At 42.1% G+C, this 27,058-nt stretch overlaps 1 protein-coding gene and 1 long non-coding RNA gene across 5 annotated transcripts in view; one reads left to right on the forward strand and one right to left on the reverse strand.

The window, feature by feature from the left end:
- Positions 1-27,058, forward strand: part of sorcs2 (sortilin-related VPS10 domain containing receptor 2) — a 443,700-nt gene that overhangs the window by 182,259 nt on the left and 234,383 nt on the right. The gene's annotated exons all lie outside the window — the stretch shown is intronic.
- Positions 13,047-21,058, reverse strand: LOC144987345 (uncharacterized). The gene is made up of 2 exons (XR_013651215.1): positions 20,977-21,058; positions 13,047-13,154 (listed from the first exon to the last, which is right to left on the reverse strand). It is a non-coding gene; the product is annotated as an uncharacterized LOC144987345 (long non-coding RNA).

Raw genomic sequence — 27,058 nt, forward strand, 5'->3', positions numbered from 1 at the left:
GGCACATTCATCTTGGAGAGTTTTTAATACTAAAGATGTATGAAAGACATACCGAAAAAATATGTCTTTCAGTGTTTAACTGGCTGTCTTTGGATTATGCATGCCTGAGTAATGGCCATTCTTACTTCTCATCTCTCTGTTCACTGCTTGCTAATTTACATAGCAGGGGTCCCAGCAGGAGGGGGCGGGGTTGTAACACGACTCCTTCAGCAGAGCCAGGCTGAGAGAGGCTTTGACATGTAAGATGTTAGATGTTAGAATGCCAGATGTTAGAATGACCAGTTCATTTTATATCTATGAAAATATTCAGGTAGCTATGGGACATGTTTAGCTATAGGTCTGTGAAAATTGGTGTCGATTGTTGAAACATAAGTTACCATAAAAAAATGTTTGTTTGGAGTCTAGACAGATTTAACACAGGTTTTTGGATGAAAAAGGATTTTTTATAAATCATCTGTTACACTTTTAAGTCTGAAAAAAATATGGAAGGCAGCAAACACAGATCCCTACCGTTTTTAATTTTTTTGTGCTGATATTTGAAAGATAAGTTATGCAAAAAAATAGGTGTTTGCAGTTTTGCCTAAAAAGACGTTTTCGGACCTTTTTGGATGAAATGTTGAATAAAAGTTCACCGGTAACTTCAATAATTCTGAATTTTTTTAGGAAGCAGTAGCACATAAATGCCTATGAAAGTTGAATTCCTGGTGCTGATAACCTAAACAGAATTTATGCTAAAAATCTTTGTTCAGTCCAAAATTTCATTAAAAAAATCAAGTGATGAAGTTTCTCGTAGACCCTATAGTGTTACATATCAAAGCTGGAGGTTATTAAAGGCATCTAATTCTGAAATCTCAGCTTCCTGAGACAAACGGCTGATTTATAATAAATTTCTATTATTTGGGTGCACATAATCGACCACTTCCTGTTACGCAGGCACCGTCAGGTGTACACCCATGAAACTTTACATGATGAGAGAAGACCCTTCTGAGTATCTCCAGTTTTAATTTCATGCACATCGGACAAAGCAAAGAGAAAATACAGGGCAGAATGTGCCCCATGCAATAACTAGGTGGCGCTATAGAGCTCGTCCAAGATTGTCATATCCATGGGTTCAGAATAGAAGCTTCATCATATCCATTGAATTTCAGTGAGATTGGACAAGGAATGTGCACGTGAGAGCAACTTTTGTGTGCATAGCGAGATGCCCAACTTTGCCGCTCTTTCACGACCACACCCCCGCATTGAAAGTTATGGTTTTTTGTCAGAGTAAACTTCAATGGCTTTTCAACAGGTGGACGTCATTTTCAGGTGTGTCGGCTCATCCTACTCGGAGTAGTGATGCTCCAAGTAAAACATGTCATTTCCTCTTGCCAGCAGGTGGCGCTACACTTTTTCCAGATTTTTTCACTGCAGATGTGTTCAGAGTCAGACTACAATCATGCATATCAATTTTGGATCAGATTGGATTTTGCATGGCTGAGTAATGGCCATTTTTCTTTTCATGGCGTGTTTTCGAAACGACCTCCAATTTTGACGCGCCGCCATGGTCACAAACATCCATAAAAACTTAAAAGCTTCGCAATTTAACATCGGACATGTGTCTAGTTTACACAACCAAAGTTTGAAGTCATTACTCCAAAATCTCTAGGAGGAGTTCGTTCTAGAGCGAGGCCTGCAAATGTCCAAAATGAAGCAAAAATGACATATTGACCTCAATATATCAAACTTCCTGTGCGAGTGACAGGTGGGTCCTTTCAGACTTTTTTGTAAGTCTCCATCTGAAGAACATGCCCTGTAAAAATCAAGCTTGTACGTTAAAGCGTATGCGGGGCGTCGGGACAAAAGTCACTGTAGGTGGCGCTATCGAGCCGTTTTTGTGCGCCCATGCCAATCTCCTATAAAATACGAAATTTTTCGCGACTCCTGATGTGTGTGCCAAATTTGGTGAGTTTTGGGGTATGTTAAAGGCCTCAAAAAGGCGACTCTTCCGGTAGAATAATAATAATAATAATAATAATAATAAACATTCGAATTACAATAGGGTCCTTGCACTCCGTGCTCGGGCCCTAATAATAATAATTAAAGCTACAAGTAGCATTTAGCGGGCCCGAGCACGTGCGACCGCATGGCACGAGCGACCGCCCCGTGAGCAACGCCCTGCTCGAGCCATTCTCGTCGTTTTTTCTTGTCCATTCTGGAGCTCCCAGCTAATGTTAATACGACAGCAGCCTGGGGGGGGGGGGGGCTGTAATCTGTTGCCTTAAGGGACAAAGACTTTTGCATATAGCATGAAAAAAATTCAAGCAATGATGATAATTGCTATCACTGTCCCTAAGGATGAGAACAATAGAACTCATTCAATTTCCACTACAATGTCTAGATGAGTGTCAGCTGTGTCTGATAACTTGGCCAATTAGCTGGACCGGGATCTTGCAAAGTGCAGGTGGTTAACGTCCAGTGTGATGAGTCTGTGGACGGCAACAGTACAGCATAGCTTTTGGTTTCCACAAGAGAAGAACTCCTGACACATCTGCCCTAACAGACAACTACAAGAGGAGTTGAAATGTATAACACTGTGAAGGAGTTTTTGTGCAGAAAAAGGTACAATTAGAAAAGCTGGTAGCAGTGACTGCAGATGGGACTCCTGCTATGATCAATAGACAAACAGGTTTCATCACTCACTGTAAAGCTGACCCAGACTTTCCAAAATGTCTGCATTACTGCTGCGTCATTCACCAGCAGGCCTTATGTGCAGAAGTGATTGGCTCTGGACATATAATGACTCTTATTCTGAAAATCGTAAACAACCTCAGCTGCAAAGCAAAACAGCACAGGATTTTTAAGGTGCTATTGGAGGAGATGTCTGTTGAATATGGTGAATATGAACATTGTGAATCTGAACTTGCATTCTTGACTGACATTACTGGAAAACTAAACCACTTGATCTGCGAGCTTCAAGACATTGGTAAAACTATATTTTTTTTTGACCAGCCTGCCTGAGCCAGTGTTTTTCTTGTGGGGATCTTTTCTGCCAGGGCTTGCCAGCTTGGTCAGTGGATGTTGCTGCAGTTGTCTCCCTTGCTGGGACAGCTGGAGTTAAACATAGCAGCCTCACAGCTGTGAAGTGGACCCCGTTGCTGTCCCAGTCTGGATGGGCACTGTGGTGATGTTCCAATGTTCAGGCTGGCTCCTGGTATGAAGAGATTCCCAAGTACCATTTCCTAACCGCAGAGCCAAGGATGTGTTTACATGTTTAGGTCAAAAATGTGATGAACAGCTTCATGTTGTCTATTGATGTAAGTTTAAGCCTAAACATGTTTCCCTGTTACTAATCCAGTTGATATGGTTCTCCATCTGTGTCTAGGTGATAGAAAAGCATTTTTTTTATATTTAGAGCTCCAAGCAAACAAACAGTTGTCTATATAAGAGCTTTTACAATTGTGGACTTTTAGCAGGTCTCTGAATACATGTGACCAATGTATGGTGGATTTTCACAGACTTTGTGTAAAACTGAAGGTGACAGAGACTTTGGAGAAGTGGCTACATTGCTCTGGACTTCTTTGTTTCATCCACAGAAGAGTAAAATATGTGATTGATTTTGAAAAGCTGCTGAAAAATGTATCTTTTTAAAATTGCAATTTCTAATTTGGGTTTTACATTTTGTGTTCCATTTTTTGTGATTGTATTAGAAAAAAAAGATTATTTATTTGGTGTTTAAAGGTGGTACATAATGTATATACACAATCTTCTTAGAGACATTTGCTATATGTTGTGTTTGTTGTCGTTGTAGTTTAATTTCTTTGGATGTATTGAAAGGAAATGAAAAGAAGTTGCAGCATTGATTAAAAAAGCATAAAAGAGACATTTACTGTCTGATGTTACATCTGTAGGAGTGTACTGAGACTGGGTTTTGTTTTGGAGCACATTCATATATTTTGTTTGTAAAAAAAAAAAAAGATAAAATATAAAGTTAATTGTATTTTGGATGAATAAAAAAGCAATGATTAGTGCTAAGGATGTATAAAAGACAAACAAAACAAAGGAAATTGCTGTATTTTAGTGTTGAACCTGGCTTTCTAACTGTTCTACTTTCTGTCTGCCACTCCTGGCTAATTTACATGTGAGCACACAGCCGGGGGGTGGGGGGGGGGGGCTAACTCCACTCCTGCAGCAGGGGAGACTGATGAAAAGCTTGAGGATGTAAGATTGAATAAATAAAATCCTAGAGTTGACCAGTTCATTTTATAAATGTAAATATTTTTTATTTTGGTGCTGATAAACTAAACAGACGTTATGATAAAAATATTTGCTCGAGTCAAAATGTCCAAAAATTTGCTTTCAGCACAATAGGGTGATTAAGGTGGTTAAATGTTTCTCGTACGTATAGTGCTGCTTTTCAAACGTGGAGCTTTGTAAGACGCATCTAATTCTGAAATCTCAGCTTCCTGAGACAAACGGCTGATTTCCTATGAAGCTTGATTATATGATCATGCTTCATGATCATTTATGAACATATATAGCTCGTCCAAAATTGTCATATCCATGGGTTCAGAATGGAAGTTTCATCAAATCTATTTAATTTCAGTGAGATCAGACAAGGAATGTGAACGTGAGAGCAACATTTGTGCATGGCGAGACGCCCAACTTCGCCGCTCTGTCACGACCACACCCCCGCGTTGAAAGATTTGTTTTTCATCAGAGTAAACTTCAGTGGTTTTTCAACAGGTGGACGTCATTTTGAGGTGTGTTTGCTCATCCTACTTGGAGCAGTGATGCTCCAAGTAAAACATGTCATTTCCTGTTGCCAACAGGTGGCGCTACACCTGTTTCGGATTTTTCCACTGCAGATGTGTTCAAAGTCAGACTACAATCATGCACAACAAATTTGGATCAGATTAGATTATTTATGGCTGAGTAATGGCCATTTTTCTTTTCACGGCGTGATTTCGAAACGACCTCAAATTTTGACGCGCCGCCACGGTCACAAACAACCGTAAAAACTTAAAAGCTTCGCAATTTAAGATCGGACATGTGTTTAGTTTACAAAACCAAAGTTTGGAGTCATTGTTCAAAAATCTCTAGGAGGAGTTCGTTCTAGAACGAGGCCTGCAAATGACCAAAATACAGCAAAAATGACATATTGACATCAATATAGCAGACTTCCTGTGCGACTGACAGCTTGGTCCCAAGAGACTTTTTTGTAGGTTTCCATCTGATGCACATGTCCTGTAAATATCAAGCTTGTATGTTAAAGAACATGGCGGGGCTCTCAAAAAAAAACATGGTAGGTGGCGCTATTGAGCCGTTTTTTGTTCACCCATGCAAGTGCTGTGTATCTAAGTTGGAGATATGTAAGAGGCCTCTCATTCTGAAATCTCAGCCTCGTGATACAAACGGCTGATTTTTTATGAATTTTTAATTATCTGACTGCAACGCAATCAACCACTTCCTGTTTGGTGGTGGCTTGCGCAGGCACCGTCAGGTGTACACCCATGAAACTTTAGACGATGAGAGAAGACCCTTATGAGTATCTCCTGTTGTAATTTTATGAATGTCGGACAAAGCACAGAGAAAAGATAGGTGAGAATGTGACATAAAATGTATTTGTCAATATCTAGGTGGCGCTATGGAGCTCGTCCAAGATTGTCATATCCATTGGTTCAGAATGGAAGCCTCATCACCTCTATTGAATTTCAGTGAGATTGGACAAGGAATGTGCACGTGAGAGCAACTTTTGTGTGCATGGCGAGACGCCCAACTTCGCCGCTCTGTCACGACCACACCCCCGCATTGAAAGTTATGGCTTTTTATCAGAGTAAACATCAATGGCTTTTCAACAGGTGGACATCATTTTGAGGTGTGTCGGCTCATCCTACTTGGAGCAGTGATGCTCCAAGTAAAACATGTCATTTCCTTTTACCAGCAGGTGGCGCTACACCTATTCCAGATTCTTCCACTGCAGATGTGTTCAAAGTCAGACTACAATCATGCATATCAACTTTGGATCATATTGGATTTTGCATGGCTGAGTAATGGCCATTTTTCTTTTCATGGCGTGTTTTCAAAATGACCTCCATTTTCGACGCGCCGCCACGGTCACAAACATCCGTAAAAACTTAAAAGCTTCGCAATTTAACATCGGACATGTGTCTAGTTTACAAAACCAAAGTTTGGAGTCATTATTCACAAATCTCTAGGAGGAGTTCGTTCTAGAGCGAGGCCTGCAAATGTCCAAAATGAAGCAAAAATGACATATTGACCTCAATATATCAGACTTCCTGTGCGAGTGACAGGTGGGTCCTTTCAGACTTTTTTGTAGGTCTCCATCTGAAGAACATGCCCTGTAAAAATCAAGCTTGTACGTTAAAGCGTATGCGGGGCGTCGGGACAAAAGTCACTGTAGGTGGCGCTGTCGAGCCATTTTTGCGCACCCATGCCAATTTCCAATAAAATACGAAATTTTTCGCGACTCCTGATGTGTGTGCCAAATTTGGTGAGTTTTGGGGTATGTTAAAGGCCTCAAAAAGGCGACTCTTCCGGTAGAATAATAATAATAATAATAATTAAAGCTACAAGTAGCATTTAGCGGGCCCGAGCACGTGCCACCGCCTGGCACGAGCGACCGCCCCGTGAGCAACGCCCTGCTCGAGCCATTCTCGTCGTTTTTTCTTGTCCATTCTGGAGTTCCAAGCTAATGTTAATATGACAGCAGCCTGTGGGGGGGGGGGGGGGGGGGGACTATAATCTGTTGCCTTAAAGGACAAAGACTTTTGCATATAGCATGAAAAAAATTCTTAAATCTAAGCCTCGTTTAGACCTGCTCATTTTCTCATCAAGTAGAAGAAGGTTTTTATCAGATTAAGAAACAAGCAATGATGATAATTGCTATCACTGTCCCTAAGGATGAGAACAATAGAACTCATTCAATTTTCACTACAATGTCTAGATGAGTGTCAGCTATGTCTGATAACTTGGCCAATTAGCTGGACCGGGATCTTACAAAGTGCATGTGGTTTAACGTCCAGTGTGATGAGTCTGTGGACGGCAACAGTACAGCATAGCTTTTGGTTTCCACAAGAGAAGAACTCCTGACACATCTGCCCTAACAGACAACTACAAGAGGAGTTGAAATGTATAACACGGTGAAGGAGTTTTTGTGCAGAAAAAGGTACCATTAGAAAAGCTGGTAGCCATACCTGCAGACGGGGCTCCTGCTATGATTGACAGACAAACAGGTTTCATCACTCACTGTAAAGCTGACCAATACTTTCCAAAATGTCTGCATTACTGCTGCTTCTTTCACCAGTAGGCCTTATGTGCAGAAGTGATTGGCTCTGGACATATAATGACTCCTATTGTGAAAATCATAAAAAACTTCAGCTGCAAAGCAAAACAGAACAGGATTTTTAAGGTGCTATTGGTGGAGATATCTGCTGAATATGGTGAATCTGAACTTGTATTCTTGACTGACATTACTGGAAAACTAAACCACTTGATCTGCGAGCTGCAAGACATTGGTAAAACTATATTTTTTTATTGACCAGCCTGCCTGAGCCAGTGTTTTTCTTGTGGGGATCTTTTCTGCCAGGGCTTGTCAGCTTGGTCAGTGGATGTTGCTGCAGTTGTCTCCCTTGCTGGGACAGCTGGAGTTAAACACAGCAGCCTCACGGCTGTGAAGTGGACCCCGTTGCTGTCCCAGTCTGGATGGGCACTGTGGTGATGTTCCAATGTTCAGGCTGGCTCCTGGTATGAAGAGATTCCCAAGTACCATTTCCTAACCGCAGAGCCAAGGATGTGTTTACATGTTTAGGTCAAAAATGTGATGAACAGCTTCATGTTGTCTATTGATGTAAGTTTAAACCTAAACATGTTTCCCTGTTACTAATCCAGTTGATATGGTTCTCCATCTGTGTCTAGGTGATAGAAAAGCATTTTTTTATATTTAGAGCTCCAAGCAAACAAACAGTTGTCTATATAAGAGCTTTTACAATTGTGGACTTTTAGCAGGTCTCTGAATACATGTGACCAATGTATGGTGGATTTTCACAGACTTTGTGTAAAACTGAAGGTGACAGAGACTTTGGAGAAGTGGCTACATTGCTCTGGACTTCTTTGTTTCATCCACAGAAGAGTAAAATATGTGATTGATTTTGAAAAGCTGCTGAAAAATGTATCTTTTTAAAATTGCAATTTCTAATTTGGGTTTTTGATTTTGTGTTCCATTTTTTGTGATTGTATTAGAAAGATTTGTTATTTATTTGGTGTTTAAAGGTGGTACATAATGTATATACACAATCTTCTTAGAGACATTTGCTATATGTTGTGTTTGTTGTCGTTGTAGTTTAATTTCTTTGGATGTATTGAAAGGAAATGAAAAGAAGTTGCAGCATTGATTAAAAAAGCATAAAAGAGACATTTACTGTCTGATGTTACATCTGTAGGAGTGTACAGAGACTGGGTTTTGTTTTGGAGCACATTCATATATTTTGTTTGTAAAAAAAAAAAAAAGATAAAATATAAAGTTAATTGTATTTTGGATGAATAAAAAAGCAATGATTAGTGCTAAGGATGTATAAAAGACAAACAAAACAAAGGAAATTGCTGTATTTTAGTGTTGAACTAGGCTTTCTAACTGTTCTACTTTCTGTCTGCCACTCCTGGCTAATTTACATGTGAGCACACAGCCGGGGGGGGGCTAACTCCACTCCTGCAGCAGGGGAGACTGATGAAAAGCTTGAGGATGTAAGATTGAATAAATAAAATCCTAGAGTTGACCAGTTCATTTTATAAATGTAAATATTTTTTATTTTGGTGCTGATAAACTAAACAGATGTTATGATAAAAATATTTGCTTGAGTCAAAATGTCCAAAAATTTGCTTTCAGCACAATAGGGTGATTAAGGTGGTTAAATGTTTCTCGTACGTATAGTGCTGCTTTTCAAACGTGGAGCTTTGTAAGACGCATCTAATTCTGAAATCTCAGCTTCCTGAGACAAACGGCTGATTTCCTATGAAGCTTGATTATATGATCATGCTTCATGATCATTTATGAACATATATAGCTCGTCCAAAATTGTCATATCCATGGGTTCAGAATGGAAGTTTCATCAAATCTATTTAATTTCAGTGAGATTGGACAAGGAATGTGAACGTGAGAGCAACATTTGTGCATGGCGAGATACCCAACTTCGCCGCTCTGTCACGACCACACCCCCGCGTTGAAAGATTTGTTTTTCATCAGAGTAAACTTCAATGGTTTTTCAACAGGTGGACGTCATTTTGAGGTGTGTTTGCTCATCCTACTTGGAGCAGTGATGCTCCAAGTAAAACATGTCATTTCCTGTTGCCAACAGGTGGCGCTACACCTGTTTCGGATTTTTCCACTGCAGATGTGTTCAAAGTCAGACTACAATCATGCACAACAAATTTGGATCAGATTAGATTATTTATGGCTGAGTAATGGCCATTTTTCTTTTCATGGCGTGATTTCGAAACGACTTCAAATTTTGACGCGCCGCCACGGTCACAAACAACCGTAAAAACTTAAAAGCTTCGCAATTTAAGATTGGACATGTGTTTAGTTTACAAAACCAAAGTTTGGAGTCATTGTTCAAAAATCTCTAGGAGGAGTTCGTTCTAGAACGAGGCCTGCAAAGGACCAAAATAGAGCAAAACTGACATATTGACATCAATATAGCAGACTTCCTGTGCGACTGACAGCTTGGTCCCAAGAGACTTTTTTGTAGGTTTCCATCTGATGAACATGTCCTGTAAATATCAAGCTTGTATGTTAAAGAACATGGCGGGGCTCTCAAAAACAAACATGGTAGGTGGCGCTATTGAGCCGTTTTTTGTTCACCCATGCAAGTGCTGTGTATCTAAGTTGGAGATATGTAAGAGGCCTCTCATTCTGAAATCTCAGCCTCGTGATACAAACGGCTGATTTTTTATGAATTTTTAATTATCTGACTGCAACGCAATCAACCACTTCCTGTTTGGTGGTGGCTTGCGCAGGCACCGTCAGGTTTACACCCATGAAACTTTAGACGATGAGAGAAGACCCTTATGAGTATCTCCTGTTGTAATTTTATGAATGTCGGACAAAGCACAGAGAAAAGATAGGTCAGAATGTGACATAAAATGTATTTGTCAATATCTAGGTGGCGCTATGGAGCTCGTCCAAGATTGTCATATCCATTGGTTCAGAATGGAAGCCTCATCACCTCTATTGAATTTCAGTGAGATTGGACAAGGAATGTGCACGTGAGAGCAACTTTTGTGTGCATGGCGAGACGCCCAACTTCGCCGCTCTGTCACGACCACACCCCCGCATTGAAAGTTATGGCTTTTTATCAGAGTAAACTTCAATGGCTTTTCAACAGGTGGACATCATTTTGAGGTGTGTCGGCTCATCCTACTCGGAGCAGTGATGCTCCAAGTAAAACATGTCATTTCCTTTTACCAGCAGGTGGCGCTACACCTATTCCAGATTCTTCCACTGCAGATGTGTTCAAAGTCAGACTACAATCATGCATATCAACTTTGGATCATATTGGATTTTGCATGGCTGAGTAATGGCCATTTTTCTTTTCATGGCGTGTTTTCAAAATGACCTCCATTTTCGACGCGCCGCCACGGTCACAAACAACCGTAAAAACTTAAAAGCTTCGCAATTTAACATCGGACATGTGTTTAGTTTACAAAACCAAAGTTTGGAGTCATTATTCACAAATCTCTAGGAGGAGTTCGCTCTAGAGTGAGGCCTGCAAATGTCCAAAATGAAGCAAAAATGACATATTGACCTCAATATATCAGACTTCCTGTGCGAGTGACAGGTGGGTCCTTTCAGACTTTTTTGTAGGCCTCCATCTGAAGAACATGCCCTGTAAAAATCAAGCTTGTACGTTAAAGCGTATGCGGGGCGTCGGGACAAAAGTCACTGTAGGTGGCGCTATCAAGCCGTTTTTCTGCGCCCATGCCAATCTCCTATAAAATACGAAATTTTTCGCGACTCCTGATGTGTGTGCCAAATTTGGTGAGTTTTGGGGTATGTTAAAGGCCTCAAAAAGGCGACTCTTCCGGTAGAATAATAATAATAATAATAATTAAAGCTACAAGTAGCATTTAGCGGGCCCGAGCACGTGCGACCGCATGGCACGAGCGACCGCCCCGTGAGCAACGCCCTGCTCGAGCCATTCTCGTCGTTTTTTCTTGTCCATTCTGGAGCTCCAAGCTATTGTTAATACGACAGCAGCCTGGGGGGGGGGGGGGGGGGGGGCTGTAATCTGTTGCCTTAAGGGACAAAGACTTTTGCATATAGCATGAAAAAAATTCAAGCAATGATGATAATTGCTATCACTGTCCCTAAGGATGAGAACAATAGAACTCATTCAATTTCCACTACAATGTCTAGATGAGTGTCAGCTATGTCTGATAACTTGGCCAATTAGCTGGACCGGGATCTTGCAAAGTGCAGGTGGTTAACGTCCAGTGTAATGAGTCTGTGGACGGCAACAGTACAGCATAGCTTTTGGTTTCCACAAGAGAAGAACTCCTGACACATCTGCCCTAACAGACAACTACAAGAGGAGTTGAAATGTATAACACGGTGAAGGAGTTTTTGTGCAGAAAAAGGTACAATTAGAAAAGCTGGTAGCAGTGACTGCAGATGGGACTCCTGCTATGATCAATAGACAAACAGGTTTCATCACTCACTGTAAAGCTGACCCAGACTTTCCAAAATGTCTGCATTACTGCTGCGTCATTCACCAGCAGGCCTTATGTGCAGAAGTGATTGGCTCTGGACATATAATGACTCTTATTCTGAAAATCGTAAACAACCTCAGCTGCAAAGCAAAACAGCACAGGATTTTTAAGGTGCTATTGGAGGAGATGTCTGTTGAATATGGTGAATATGAACATTGTGAATCTGAACTTGCATTCTTGACTGACATTACTGGAAAACTAAACCACTTGATCTGCGAGCTGCAAGACAATGGCAAAACTATTTTTTTTTGACCAGCCTGCCTGAGCCAGTGTTTTTCTTGTGGGGATCTTTTCTGCCAGGGCTTGTCAGCTTGGTCAGTGGATGTTGCTGCAGTTGTCTCCCTTGCTGGGACAGCTGGAGTTAAACACAGCAGCTCACGGCTCTGAAGTGGACCCCGTTGCTGTCCCAGTCTGGATGGGCACTGTGGCGATGTTCCAATGGCCAGGCTGGCTCCTGGTATAAAGAGATTCCCAAATACCATTTCCTAACCGCAGAGCCAAGGATGTGTTTACATGTTTAGGTCAAAAATGTGATGGACAGCTTCATTTTGTCTAAACATGCCACCCTGTTATTAATCCAGTTGATATGGTTCTCCATCTGTGTCTAGGTGATAGAAAAGCATTTTTTTTTATATTTACAGCTCTAAGCAAACAAACAGTTGTCTATATAAAAGAGCTTTTACAATTGTGCACTTTTAGCAGGTCTCTGAGTTCATGTGACCAATGTATGGTGGATTTTCACAGACCTTGTTTAAAACTGAAGGTGAGAGAGACTTAGAGAAATGGCTTCATTGTTCTGGAGTTCTTTGTTTCATCCACAGAAGAGTAGAATTGGTGATTGATTTTGAAAAGCTGATGAAAAAAGTATCTTTTCAAATTGCAATTTCTAACTTGGGTTTTACATTTTGTGTTCCATTTTTGTGCTTTATTTGGGAAGCATTTGTTATTTGTTTGGTGTTTTTAAGGTTCTGCAAATATACACATCATTTTTTTAGAGACATTTGTTATCAGTTGTGTTTGTTGATTTGTAGTTTAATTTCATTGGATGTATAGATGTCGTGTGGGGGGGGGGCTCGACAGCAGGTAGGACCCAGGCGCAGAGACGGGAGGCAAACGGGTTCAGGGCAAGTGGGTTTATTTAACTAACAAAAAGCGCTGCAGAGCAGGATGACAAAACTAAAAACAAAAACTTACTGTGGCATGGCAAGGGACATGGACGCCAGACAAGAAGACGTGATCAACATGAGCAGAAGTTAATGGACCAGCACAGGAGGAAGGCAGAGACAAGACTTATATACAGACAGGGCAGACAAGACACAGGTGAACACGATTAGGGCAGATGGGGACCAAAGGAAGTAAAACTCAAGAAACATGACAAGACAGGAAACCTTTCAAAATAAAACAGGAAACAGAACCAAACAAGACAGAACAAGAACTAAAGCGAAAAAAAAGACAACAAACTGAAACCATGACAATAGAAAGGAAAAGAAGTTCAAACATTGATTATAAAAAAGGATATAAGAGATAAAAAAAAAGAAAAAGGAAAAGAAAAAAGATAAAATATTGATTTAATTGCATTTTGAATGAATAAAAAACAATGATTAATAGAATCAGAAATCAGAAAAAGTTTTATTGCCAGGTTCAGTAGAGCGCACTTTACAAAACGAGGAATTTGACTTGGTGTATAGTGCAATTAAGAATAAGTTAAAAATTAAGTTAACAACAACAACACACTATATACAGTAGAGTAAGGTGAATTAAAGTGGGAGCACAGATGGGCTGGGATGGTGGGGCCTGTAAGTGGCACCGACAGTCCTTTGGTGGGCGGGAGGGGGGGTCACCTGGGGGAGTTGGGGTACTGTTCAGCAGGCTGACTGCAGTGGGGAAGAAGCTGTTCTTGTGGCGCGAGGTCCTGGTCCTGATGGACCGGAGCCTCTTGCCAGAAGGGAGGGGCCGAAAGAGATTATGTCCTGGATGAGAGGGGTTGGCTACAATCCTGGCTGCCCGCCTCCAGGTCCTGGAGATGTGCAGCTCCTGGAGAGACGGGAGGTGGCAGCCGATCACCTTCTCTGCTGAGTGGATGACGCGTTGCAGCTTGGCCTTGTCTCTGGCCGTGGCCGCAGCGAACCAGACTGTGATGGAGGACGTGAGGGTGGATTCGATGATGGCGGTGTAAAAGTCTACCAGCATCTTTTCAGGGAGGTGAAACTTCTTCAGCTGCCTCAGGAAGTACATCCTCTGCTGGACCTTCTTAGTGATGGAGCTGATGTTCTGCTCCCACTTGAGGTCCTGGCTGATGATGGTTCCCAGGAAGCAGAAGGACTCCACAGAGGTCACCGGGGAGTCACAGAGGATGACAGGGGGGAGGGGGGCTGGGGCCTTCCTCAAGTCCACTGTCATCTCCACTGTCTTCAGAGCATTAAGCTCCAGGTTGTTAGCGCTGCACTATGACACCAGCCTGGCTATTTCACTCCTGTAGGCCGACTCATCTCCGTCAGAGATGAGGCCGATGAGTGTGGTGTCGTCAGCAAACTTCAGGAGTTTGACAGACAGGTGACCAGCTGTGCAGCTGTTTGTGTACAGGGAGAGTAACAGGGGTGAAAGGACACAGCCCTGGGGGGAATCCGGTGCTTGTGGTCCGAGTATCTGAGACGAGCTTCCCCAGCCTCACATACTGCTGTCTGTCCGTCAGGAAGTCTGTGATCCACCTGCAGGTGGAGTCAGGCACATTCATCTTGGAGAGTTTTTAATACTAAGTCTAGACAGATTTAACACAGGTTTTTGGATGAAAAAGGATTTTTTATAAATCATCTGTTACACTTTTAAGTCTGAAAAAAATATGGAAGGCAGCAAACACAGATCCCTACCGTTTTTAATTTTTTTGTGCTGATATTTGAAAGATAAGTTATGCAAAAAAATAGGTGTTTGCAGTTTTGCCTAAAAAGACGTTTTCGGACCTTTTTGGATCAAATGTTGTCTAAAAGTTCACCTGTAACTTCAATCATTCTGAATTTTTTTAGGAAAACTAAACCACTTCAACTGTGATCTGCAAGGCAATGGTAAAACTATATTTTTTATGGAACAGCCTGCAGTGTTTCTTGTGGGGATCTTTTCTGCCAGGGCTTGCCGGCTTGGTCGGTGGTTGTTGCTGTTACCAATCCAGTTGATATGGTTCTCCATCTGTGTCTAAGTGATATAATCAGAATCAGAATCGTTTATTGTCATTGTACATGGGGATACAATGAAATTGCAGCAGCCTTGGAGTGAAGGAGTTACATAAAATAAAAATAAAAATAGAATAGAAAAAGAAATACTGTATTTACAACTCTTAACAAAAAATGAACAATATGGACAGAAACTGTTAAATATTAAATATTTGTGAATAAAATAGAATGGAATTACATGAGTTGCTGTGAGCACAGCTTAATAAATATCAAGTTATTGCACAGTGACCTGGTTAGACAGTCAGGATATTGCACGCATTGTAGTAAAATTAGAGTGAGGTGTGGTTGGTGGACGTATGTGCATTCCGTATGATAATTGCCTGTGGAAAAAAGCTGTTTCTTAGTCTGTTTGTCCTGGTTCAGATGGACCTGTACCTCCTTCCAGAGGGCAGCAGTTCAAACAGAGGGAAAGCAGAATGGGTGGAGTTAGTGGTGATGCTAGTCACTCTGCTGAGGCAGCGAGACTGGTAAATGTCCTTCAGTGAGGGGAGGGGGCAGCCGATGATCCTCTGCGCTGTCTTTACCATTCTCTGGAGACTCTGCCGTTCTGCTTCAGTGCAGTGGGAAAACCACACTGTGATGCCATAGGACAGAATGCTCTCAATGGTTGAGCGGTAGAACGTTACCAGCAGCTCCTGGCTGACGTCGTTCCTCCTAAGTTTTCTCAGGAAGTGCAGGCGTTGCTGGGCCTTCCTGATGACAGTCATGGTGTTGTTAGACCATGTGAGGTCAGCAGAGATGGTGGTGCCCAGGAGGGTGAAGCTGTGGACCCTCTCCACACAGTTTCCATCGATGTAGAGTGGGGGTGGATCTGTTCTGTTTTTTCTGAAGTCCAGGATGATCTCCTTGGTCTTGGTGGTGTTCAGGATGAGGTTATTAGCCTGACACCACCTTGAGAGTTTCAGGACTTCGTCTCTGTAGGCCGTCTCGTCGTCCCCAGAGATCAGCCCCACCACAGTAGTGTCGTCTGCAAACTTCACCACGGTGTTGCTGGTGTGGGCTGGTCTGCAGTCTGCTGTGTACAGTGTATACAGCAGAGGACTCAGCACACATCCCTGTGTGGAGCCTGTGCTCAGCGTCCGGGTGGAGGAGAGGTGGGGGTCAAGTTTGACTGTCTGTGGTCTGTTTGTCAGGAAGTCCTTGATCCACGAGCAGGTGAGTGGGTGGAGTCCTAGTTCAGACAGTTTGTTGACCAGAATGTCAGGAATGATTGTGTTAAAGGCTGAGCTATAGTCCACAAAGAGCATCCTGGCGTAGGTGTCTCTGTGTTCCAGGTGGCTCAGCGCAGTGTGGAGGGTGATGGAAATGGCATCATCCGTTGATCTGTTTGCTTTGTAAGCAAACTGGTGGGGGACGAAGATTGGAGGGAGGGAGTCTTTGATGTGTCCCAGGAGCAGCCGCTCCAGACACTTTGTGATGACAGCAGTGAGTGCAACTGGGCGGAAGTCCGTGAGGAAGGCTGTGGATGAGGACTTTTTGGGTATCGGGATGATAGTGGATGACTTCAGGCAAGCAGGGATGAAAGCCTGAGCTAGCGACAGGTTGAAGATTTTTGTGAAGACCTGGGAGAGTTGATCGGCGCAGGCCCGCAGAACCTTTCCGGGAACTCCATCAGGTCCCGCCGCTTTCCTGGGGTTTACCCTGCTGAACATCCGTGCCATCCGTGCCACGTCCATAAAGGCATTGTTTTTATATTTAGAGCTCTAAGCAACCAAACAGTTGTCTATATAAAAGAGCTTTTACAATTGTGCACTTTTAGCAGGCTGAAAAAATTATCTTTTTAAAATTGCCATTTCAAATTTGGGTTTTAAATTTTGTGTTCCATTTTTCTGTGCTTGTATTGGAAGGATTTGTTATTATTTTGTTTAAAAGTGCTACATATTGTATATACACATAATTTATTTAGAGAAATTTGCTATACGTTGTGTTTTTTGGTTTTGTAGTTTAATTTCATTGGATTTATATTAAGGAAAAGAAGTTGCAGCATTGATTAAAAAAGGATAAAAGAGACATTTACTGTCTAAGTCTTATGTTACATCTGTAGAACTGTACTGAGAGTTGGGTTTTGTTTTGGAGCACATTCATATGTTTTGTTTGTAAAAAAAAAAGATAAAATATTAGGTTAATTGCATTTTACATGACTAGAAAAGCAATGATTATTCATAAAAATCTATGAAAGACATACAAAACAAATGAAAAAGCAGTCTGCCCTCCCTCTTGTGTCTAAACTCTTGTCACCTCACTGCTGGGTTAGTTAGCATATGAACTGGCAGCTGGTGTGTGTGTGGGGGGGGGGGGGGGGGGGGTGAAATTTGACTCCAGCAACAGGGATGATTGAGGAGCAGGCTGCAGCATGAGGAAAAGACTTAAGCATGTAAGAGGAAATGACATCCTACAGTTGACCAGTTCATTTTATATCTGTAAAGAATATTCAAGAAGCATTTAGACATGTTCAGCTATATGCGTGTGAAACTTGGTGTGGATATTTGAAGCATAAGTAATTTTAAAACACACTTGTTTGGAGTCCAGACGGAAAAAGCACAGGTTTTGGGATGAATCAGGATTTTTTTAAAATCATCTGTTTCACCTGGACTTCTGAAAAAAATATGGAAGGCAGCAAACACAGATCCCTACATTTAAAAAAATAAATGGTGTTGATATATGATGATTAAGTTATGAAAAAAAATAGGTGTTTGTAGTTTTGCCTAAAAAGACGTTTTCGGACCTTTTTGGATGTAATGCTCTCTAAGATGTCACCTGTAACTTCAATCATTCTGAATTTTTTTAGGAAGCAGTAGCACATAAATGCCTATGAAAGTTGAATTCCTGGTGCTGATAACCTAAACAGAATTTATGCTAAAAATCTTTGTTCAGTCCAAAATTTCATTAAAAAAATCAAGTGATGAAGTTTCTCGTAGACCCTATAGTGTTACATATCAAAGCTGGAGGTTATTAAAGGCATCTAATTCTGAAATCTCAGCTTCCTGAGACAAACGGCTGATTTATAATAAATTTCTATTATTTGGGTGCACATAATCGACCACTTCCTGTTACGCAGGCACCGTCAGGTGTACACCCATGAAACTTTACATGATGAGAGAGGACCCTTCTGAGTATCTCCAGTTTTAATTTCATGCACATCGGACAAAGCAAAGAGAAAATACAGGGCAGAATGTGCCCAATGCAATAACTAGGTGGCGCTATAGAGCTCGTCCAAGATTGTCATATCCATGGGTTCAGAATAGAAGCTTCTTCATATCCATTGAATTTCAGTGAGATTGGACAAGGAATGTGCACGTGAGAGCAACTTTTGTGTGCATAGCGAGATGCCCAACTTTGCAGCTCTGTCACGACCACACCCCCGCATTGAAAGTTATGGTTTTTTGTCAGAGTAAACTTCAATGGCTTTTCAACAGGTGGACGTCATTTTCAGGTGTGTCGGCTCATCCTACTCGGAGTAGTGATGCTCCAAGTAAAACATGTCATTTCCTCTTGCCAGCAGGTGGCGCTACACTTTTTCCAGATTTTTTCACTGCAGATGTGTTCAGAGTCAGACTACAATCATGCACATCAATTTTGGATCAGATTGGATTATGCATGGCTGAGTAATGGCCATTTTTCTTTTCATGGCGTGTTTTCGAAACGACCTCCAATTTTGACGCGCCGCCATGGTCACAAACATCCATAAAAACTTAAAAGCTTTGCAATTTAACATCGGACATGTGTCTAGTTTACAAAACCAAAGTTTGGAGTCATTACTCTCAAATCTCTAGGAGGAGTTCGTTCTAGAGCGAGGCCTGCAAATGACCAAAATACAGCAAAAATGACATATTGTCATCAAAATATCAGACTTCCTGTGCGACTGACAGCTTGGTCCCAAGAGACTTTTTTGTAGGTTTCTATCCGATGAACATGCCCTGTTAAAATCAGGTTTGTACTATAAAGCATATGGAGGTGCTCGCGAAAACAAATTTTGCAGGTGGCGCTATCGAGCCATTTTTGTTTACCTATGCCGTTCTCCTAGAAAATATGAAATTTTTCGCGACTCCTGATGTGTATACAAAATTTGGTGAGTTTTGGGGTATGTTAAAGGCCTCAAAAAGGCGACGGAAAAGTCGGAAGAATAATAATAATAATAATTAAAGCTACAAGTAGCATTTAGCGGGCCCGAGCACGTGCGACCGCATGGCACGAGCGACCGCCCCGTGAGCAACGCCCTGCTCGAGCCATTCTCGTCGTTTTTTCTTGTCCATTCTGGAGCTCCAAGCTATTGTTAATACGACAGCAGCCTGGGGGGGGGGGGGGGGGGGGGGCTGTAATCTGTTGCCTTAAGGGACAAAGAATTTTGCATATAGCATGAAAAAAATTCAAGCAATGATGATAATTGCTATCACTGTCCCTAAGGATGAGAACAATAGAACTCATTCAATTTCCACTACAATGTCTAGATGAGTGTCAGCTATGTCTGATAACTTGGCCAATTAGCTGGACCGGGATCTTGCAAAGTGCAGGTGGTTAACGTCCAGTGTAATGAGTCTGTGGACGGCAACAGTACAGCATAGCTTTTGGTTTCCACAAGAGAAGAACTCCTGACACATCTGCCCTAACAGACAACTACAAGAGGAGTTGAAATGTATAACACGGTGAAGGAGTTTTTGTGCAGAAAAAGGTACAATTAGAAAAGCTGGTAGCAGTGACTGCAGATGGGACTCCTGCTATGACCAATAGACAAACAGGTTTCATCACTCACTGTAAAGCTGACCCAGACTTTCCAAAATGTCTGCATTACTGCTGCGTCATTCACCAGCAGGCCTTATGTGCAGAAGTGATTGGCTCTGGACATATAATGACTCTTATTCTGAAAATCGTAAACAACCTCAGCTGCAAAGCAAAACAGCACAGGATTTTTAAGGTGCTATTGGAGGAGATGTCTGTTGAATATGGTGAATATGAACATTGTGAATCTGAACTTGCATTCTTGACTGACATTACTGGAAAACTAAACCACTTGATCTGCGAGCTGCAACACAATGGCAAAACTATTTTTTTTTGACCAGCCTGCCTGAGCCAGTGTTTTTCTTGTGGGGATCTTTTCTGCCAGGGCTTGTCAGCTTGGTCAGTGGATGTTGCTGCAGTTGTCTCCCTTGCTGGGACAGCTGGAGTTAAACACAGCAGCTCACGGCTCTGAAGTGGACCCCGTTGCTGTCCCAGTCTGGATGGGCACTGTGGCGATGTTCCAATGGCCAGGCTGGCTCCTGGTATAAAGAGATTCCCAAATACCATTTCCTAACCGCAGAGCCAAGGATGTGTTTACATGTTTAGGTCAAAAATGTGATGGACAGCTTCATGTTGTCTAAACATGCCACCCTGTTATTAATCCAGTTGATATGGTTCTCCATCTGTGTCTAGGTGATAGAAAAGCATTTTTTTTTTATATTTAGAGCTCTAAGCAAACAAACAGTTGTCTATATAAAAGAGCTTTTACAATTGTGCACTTTTAGCAGGTCTCTGAGTTCATGTGACCAATGTATGGTGGATTTTCACAGACCTTGTTTAAAACTGAAGGTGAGAGAGACTTAGAGAAATGGCTTCATTGTTCTGGAGTTCTTTGTTTCATCCACAGAAGAGTAGAATTGGTGATTGATTTTGAAAAGCTGCTGAAAAAAGTATCTTTTCAAATTGCAATTTCTAACTTGGGTTTTACATTTTGTGTTCCATTTTTTGTGCTTTATTTGGGAAGCATTTGTTATTTGTTTGGTGTTTTTAAGGTTCTGCAAATATACACATCATTTTTTAGAGACATTTGTTATCAGTTGTGTTTGTTGATTTGTAGTTTAATTTCATTGGATGTATAGATGTCGTGTGGGGGGGAGGCTCGACAGCAGGTAGGACCCAGGCGCAGAGACGGGAGGCAAACGGGTTCAGGGCAAGTGGGTTTATTTAACTAACAAAAAGCGCTGCAGAGCAGGATGACAAAACTAAAAACAAAAACTTACTGTGGCATGGCAAGGGACATGGACGCCAGACAAGAAGACGTGATCAACATGAGCAGAAGTTAATGGACCAGCACAGGAGGAAGGCAGAGACAAGACTTATATACAGACAGGGCAGACAAGACACAGGTGAACACGATTAGGGCAGATGGGGACCAAAGGAAGTAAAACTCAAAAACATGACAAGACAGGAAACCTTTCAAAATAAAACAGGAAACAGAACCAAACAAGACAGAACAAGAACTAAAGCGAAAAAAAAGACAACAAACTGAAACCATGACAATAGAAAGGAAAAGAAGTTCAAACATTGATTATAAAAAAGGATATAAGAGATAAAAAAAAAGAAAAAGGAAAAGAAAAAAGATAAAATATTGATTTAATTGCATTTTGAATGAATAAAAAACAATGATTAATAGAATCAGAAATCAGAAAAAGTTTTATTGCCAGGTTCAGTAGAGCGCACTTTACAAAACGAGGAATTTGACTTGGTGTATAGTGCAATTAAGAATAAGTTAAAAATTAAGTTAACAACAACAACACACTATATACAGTAGAGTAAGGTGAATTAAAGTGGGAGCACAGATGGGCTGGGATGGTGGGGCCTGTAAGTGGCACCGACAGTCCTTTGGTGGGCGGGGGGGGGAGGGGGGGGTCACCTGGGGGAGTTGGGGTTCTGTTCAGCAGGCTGACTCTAGTGGGGAAGAAGCTGTTCTTGTGGCGCGAGGTCCTGGTCCTGATGGACCGGAGCCTCTTGCCAGAAGGGAGGGGCCGAAAGAGATTATGTCCTGGATGAGAGGGGTTGGCTACAATCCTGGCTGCCCGCCTCCAGGTCCTGGAGATGTGCAGCTCCTGGAGAGACGGGAGGTGGCAGCCGATCACCTTCTCTGCTGAGTGGATGACGCGTTGCAGCTTGGCCTTGTCTCTGGCCGTGGCCGCAGCGAACCAGACTGTGATGGAGGACGTGAGGGTGGATTCGATGATGGCGGTGTAAAAGTCTACCAGCATCTTTTCAGGGAGGTGAAACTTCTTCAGCTGCCTCAGGAAGTACATCCTCTGCTGGACCTTCTTAGTGATGGAGCTGATGTTCTGCTCCCACTTGAGGTCCTGGCTGATGATGGTTCCCAGGAAGCAGAAGGACTCCACAGAGGTCACCGGGGAGTCACAGAGGATGACAGGGGGGAGGGGGGCTGGGGCCTTCCTGAAGTCCACTGTCATCTCCACTGTCTTCAGAGCATTAAGCTCCAGGTTGTTAGCGCTGCACTATGACACCAGCCTGGCTATTTCACTCCTGTAGGCCGACTCATCTCCGTCAGAGATGAGGCCGATGAGTGTGGTGTCGTCAGCAAACTTCAGGAGTTTGACAGACAGGTGACCAGCTGTGCAGCTGTTTTTGTACAGGGAGAGTAACAGGGGTGAAAGGACACAGCCCTGGGGGGATCCGGTGCTTGTGGTCCGAGTATCTGAGACGAGCTTCCCCAGCCTCACATACTGCTGTCTGTCCGTCAGGAAGTCTGTGATCCACCTGCAGGTGGAGTCAGGCACATTCATCTTGGAGAGTTTTTAATACTAAGTCTAGACAGATTTAACACAGGTTTTTGGATGAAAAAGGATTTTTTATAAATCATCTGTTACACTTTTAAGTCTGAAAAAAATATGGAAGGCAGCAAACACAGATCCCTACCGTTTTTAATTTTTTTGTGCTGATATTTGAAAGATAAGTTATGCAAAAAAATAGGTGTTTGCAGTTTTGCCTAAAAAGACGTTTTCGGACCTTTTTGGATCAAATGTTGTCTAAAAGTTCACCTGTAACTTCAATCATTCTGAATTTTTTTAGGAAAACTAAACCACTTCAACTGTGATCTGCAAGGCAATGGTAAAACTATATTTTTTATGGAACAGCCTGCAGTGTTTCTTGTGGGGATCTTTTCTGCCAGGGCTTGCCGGCTTGGTCGGTGGTTGTTGCTGTTACCAATCCAGTTGATATGGTTCTCCATCTGTGTCTAAGTGATATAATCAGAATCAGAATCGTTTATTGTCATTGTACATGGGGATACAATGAAATTGCAGCAGCCTTGGAGTGAAGGAGTTACATAAAATAAAAATAAAAATAGAATAGAAAAAGAAATACTGTATTTACAACTCTTAACAAAAAATGAACAATATGGACAGAAACTGTTAAATATTAAATATTTGTGAATAAAATAGAATGGAATTACATGAGTTGCTGTGAGCACAGCTTAATAAATATCAAGTTATTGCACAGTGACCCGGTTAGACAGTCAGGATATTGCACGCATTGTAGTAAAATTAGAGTGAGGTGTGGTTGGTGGACGTATGTGCATTCCGTATGATAATTGCCTGTGGAAAAAAGCTGTTTCTTAGTCTGTTTGTCCTGGTTCTGATGGACCTGTACCTCCTTCCAGAGGGCAGCAGTTCAAACAGAGGGAAAGCAGAATGGGTGGAGTTAGTGGTGATGCTAGTCACTCTGCTGAGGCAGCGAGACTGGTAAATGTCCTTCAGTGAGGGGAGGGGGCAGCCGATGATCCTCTGCGCTGTCTTTACCACTCTCTGGAGACTCTGCCGTTCTGCTTCAGTGCAGTGGGAAAACCACACTGTGATGCCATAGGACAGAATGCTCTCAATGGTTGAGCGGTAGAACGCTACCAGCAGCTCCTGGCTGACGTCGTTCCTCCTAAGTTTTCTCAGGAAGTGCAGGCGTTGCTGGGCCTTCCTGATGACAGTCATGGTGTTGTTAGACCCTGTGAGGTCAGCAGAGATGGTGGTGCCCAGGAGGGTGAAGCTGTGGACCCTCTCCACACAGTTTCCATCGATGTAGAGTGGGGGTGGATCTGTTCTGTTTTTTCTGAAGTCCAGGATGATCTCCTTGGTCTTGGTGGTGTTCAGGATGAGGTTATTAGCCTGACACCACCTTGAGAGTTTCAGGACTTCGTCTCTGTAGGCCGTCTCGTCGTCCCCAGAGATCAGCCCCACCACAGTAGTGTCGTCTGCAAACTTCACCACGGTGTTGCTGGTGTGGGCTGGTCTGCAGTCTGCTGTGTACAGTGTATACAGCAGAGGACTCAGCACACATCCCTGTGTGGAGCCTGTGCTCAGCGTCCGGGTGGAGGAGAGGTGGGGGTCAAGTTTGACTGTCTGTGGTCTGTTTGTCAGGAAGTCCTTGATCCACGAGCAGGTGAGTGGGTGGAGTCCTAGTTCAGACAGTTTGTTGACCAGAATGTCAGGAATGATTGTGTTAAAGGCTGAGCTATAGTCCACAAAGAGCATCCTGGCGTAGGTGTCTCTGTGTTCCAGGTGGCTCAGCGCAGTGTGGAGGGTGATGGAAATGGCATCATCCGTTGATCTGTTTGCTTTGTAAGCAAACTGGTGGGGGACGAAGATTGGAGGGAGGGAGTCTTTGATGTGTCCCAGGAGCAGCCGCTCCAGACACTTTGTGATGACAGCAGTGAGTGCAACTGGGCGGAAGTCCGTGAGGAAGGCTGTGGATGAGGACTTTTTGGGTATCGGGATGATAGTGGATGACTTCAGGCAAGCAGGGATGAAAGCCTGAGCTAGCGACAGGTTGAAGATTTTTGTGAAGACCTGGGAGAGTTGATCGGCGCAGGCCCGCAGAACCTTTCCGGGAACTCCATCAGGTCCCGCCGCTTTCCTGGGGTTTACCCTGCTGAACATCCATGCCATCCGTGCCACGTCCATAAAGGCATTGTTTTTATATTTAGAGCTCTAAGCAACCAAACAGTTGTCTATATAAAAGAGCTTTTACAATTGTGCACTTTTAGCAGGCTGAAAAAATTATCTTTTTAAAATTGCCATTTCAAATTTGGGTTTTAAATTTTGTGTTCCATTTTTCTGTGCTTGTATTGGAAGGATTTGTTATTATTTTGTTTAAAAGTGCTACATATTGTATATACACATAATTTATTTAGAGAAATTTGCTATAGGTTGTGTTTTTTGGTTTTGTAGTTTAATTTCATTGGATTTATATTAAGGAAAAGAAGTTGCAGCATTGATTAAAAAAGGATAAAAGAGACATTTACTGTCTAAGTCTTATGTTACATCTGTAGAACTGTACTGAGAGTTGGGTTTTGTTTTGGAGCACATTCATATGTTTTGTTTGTAAAAAAAAAAGATAAAATATTAGGTTAATTGCATTTTACATGACTAGAAAAGCAATGATTATTCATAAAAATCTATGAAAGACATACAAAACAAATGAAAAAGCAGTCTGCCCTCCCTCTTGTGTCTAAACTCTTGTCACCTCACTTCTGGGTTAGTTAGCATATGAACTGGCAGCTGGTGTGTGTGTGTGTGTGGGGGGGGGGGGGGGGGGGGGGGGTGAAATTTGACTCCAGCAACAGGGATGATTGAGGAGCAGGCTGCAGCATGAGGAAAAGACTTAAGCATGTAAGAGGAAATGACATCCTACAGTTGACCAGTTCATTTTATATCTGTAAAGAATATTCAAGAAGCATTTAGACATGTTCAGCCATATGCGTGTGAAACTTGGTGTGGATATTTGAAGCATAAGTAATTTTAAAACACACTTGTTTGGAGTCCAGACGGAAAAAGCACAGGTTTTGGGATGAATCAGGATTTTTTTAAAATCATCTGTTTCACCTGGACTTCTGAAAAAAATATGGAAGGCAGCAAACACAGATCCCTACATTTAAAAAAATAAATGGTGTTGATATATGATGATTAAGTTATGAAAAAAAATAGGTGTTTGTAGTTTTGCCTAAAAAGACGTTTTCGGACCTTTTTGGATGTAATGCTCTCTAAGATGTCACCTGTAACTTCAATCATTCTGAATTTTTTTAGGAAGCAGTAGCACATAAATGCCTATGAAAGTTGAATTCTTGGTGCTGATAACCTAAACAGAATTTATGCTAAAAATCTTTGTTCAGTCCAAAATTTCATTAAAAAAATCAAGTGATGAAGTTTCTCGTAGACCCTATAGTGTTACATATCAAAGCTGGAGGTTATTAAAGGCATCTAATTCTGAAATCTCAGCTTCCTGAGACAAACGGCTGATTTATAATAAATTTCTATTATTTGGGTGCACATAATCGACCACTTCCTGTTACGCAGGCACCGTCAGGTGTACACCCATGAAACTTTACATGATGAGAGAGGACCCTTCTGAGTATCTCCAGTTTTAATTTCATGCACATCGGACAAAGCAAAGAGAAAATACAGGGCAGAATGTGCCCAATGCAATAACTAGGTGGCGCTATAGAGCTCGTCCAAGATTGTCATATCCATGGGTTCAGAATAGAAGCTTCATCATATCCATTGAATTTCAGTGAGATTGGACAAGGAATGTGCACGTGAGAGCAACTTTTGTGTGCATAGCGAGATGCCCAACTTTGCCGCTCTGTCACGACCACACCCCCGCATTGAAAGTTATGGTTTTTTGTCAGAGTAAACTTCAATGGCTTTTCAACAGGTGGACGTCATTTTCAGGTGTGTCGGCTCATCCTACTCGGAGTAGTGATGCTCCAAGTAAAACATGTCATTTCCTCTTGCCAGCAGGTGGCGCTACACTTTTTCCAGATTTTTTCACTGCAGATGTGTTCAGAGTCAGACTACAATCATGCACATCAATTTTGGATCAGATTGGATTATGCATGGCTGAGTAATGGCCATTTTTCTTTTCATGGCGTGTTTTCGAAACGACCTCCAATTTTGACGCGCCGCCATGGTCACAAACATCCATAAAAACTTAAAAGCTTTGCAATTTAACATCGGACATGTGTCTAGTTTACAAAACCAAAGTTTGGAGTCATTACTCTCAAATCTCTAGGAGGAGTTCGTTCTAGAGCGAGGCCTGCAAATGACCAAAATACAGCAAAAATGACATATTGTCATCAAAATATCAGACTTCCTGTGCGACTGACAGCTTGGTCCCAAGAGACTTTTTTGTAGGTTTCTATCCGATGAACATGCCCTGTTAAAATCAGGTTTGTACTATAAAGCATATGGAGGTGCTCGCGAAAACAAATTTTGCAGGTGGCGCTATTGAGCCATTTTTGTTTACCTATGCCGTTCTCCTATAAA

Source organism: Oryzias latipes, chromosome 18, assembly GCF_053564925.1.
Source record: "Oryzias latipes strain Hd-rR chromosome 18, Olatipes_Hd-rR_3.1".
Taxonomy (NCBI): Eukaryota; Metazoa; Chordata; class Actinopteri; order Beloniformes; family Adrianichthyidae; genus Oryzias; species Oryzias latipes.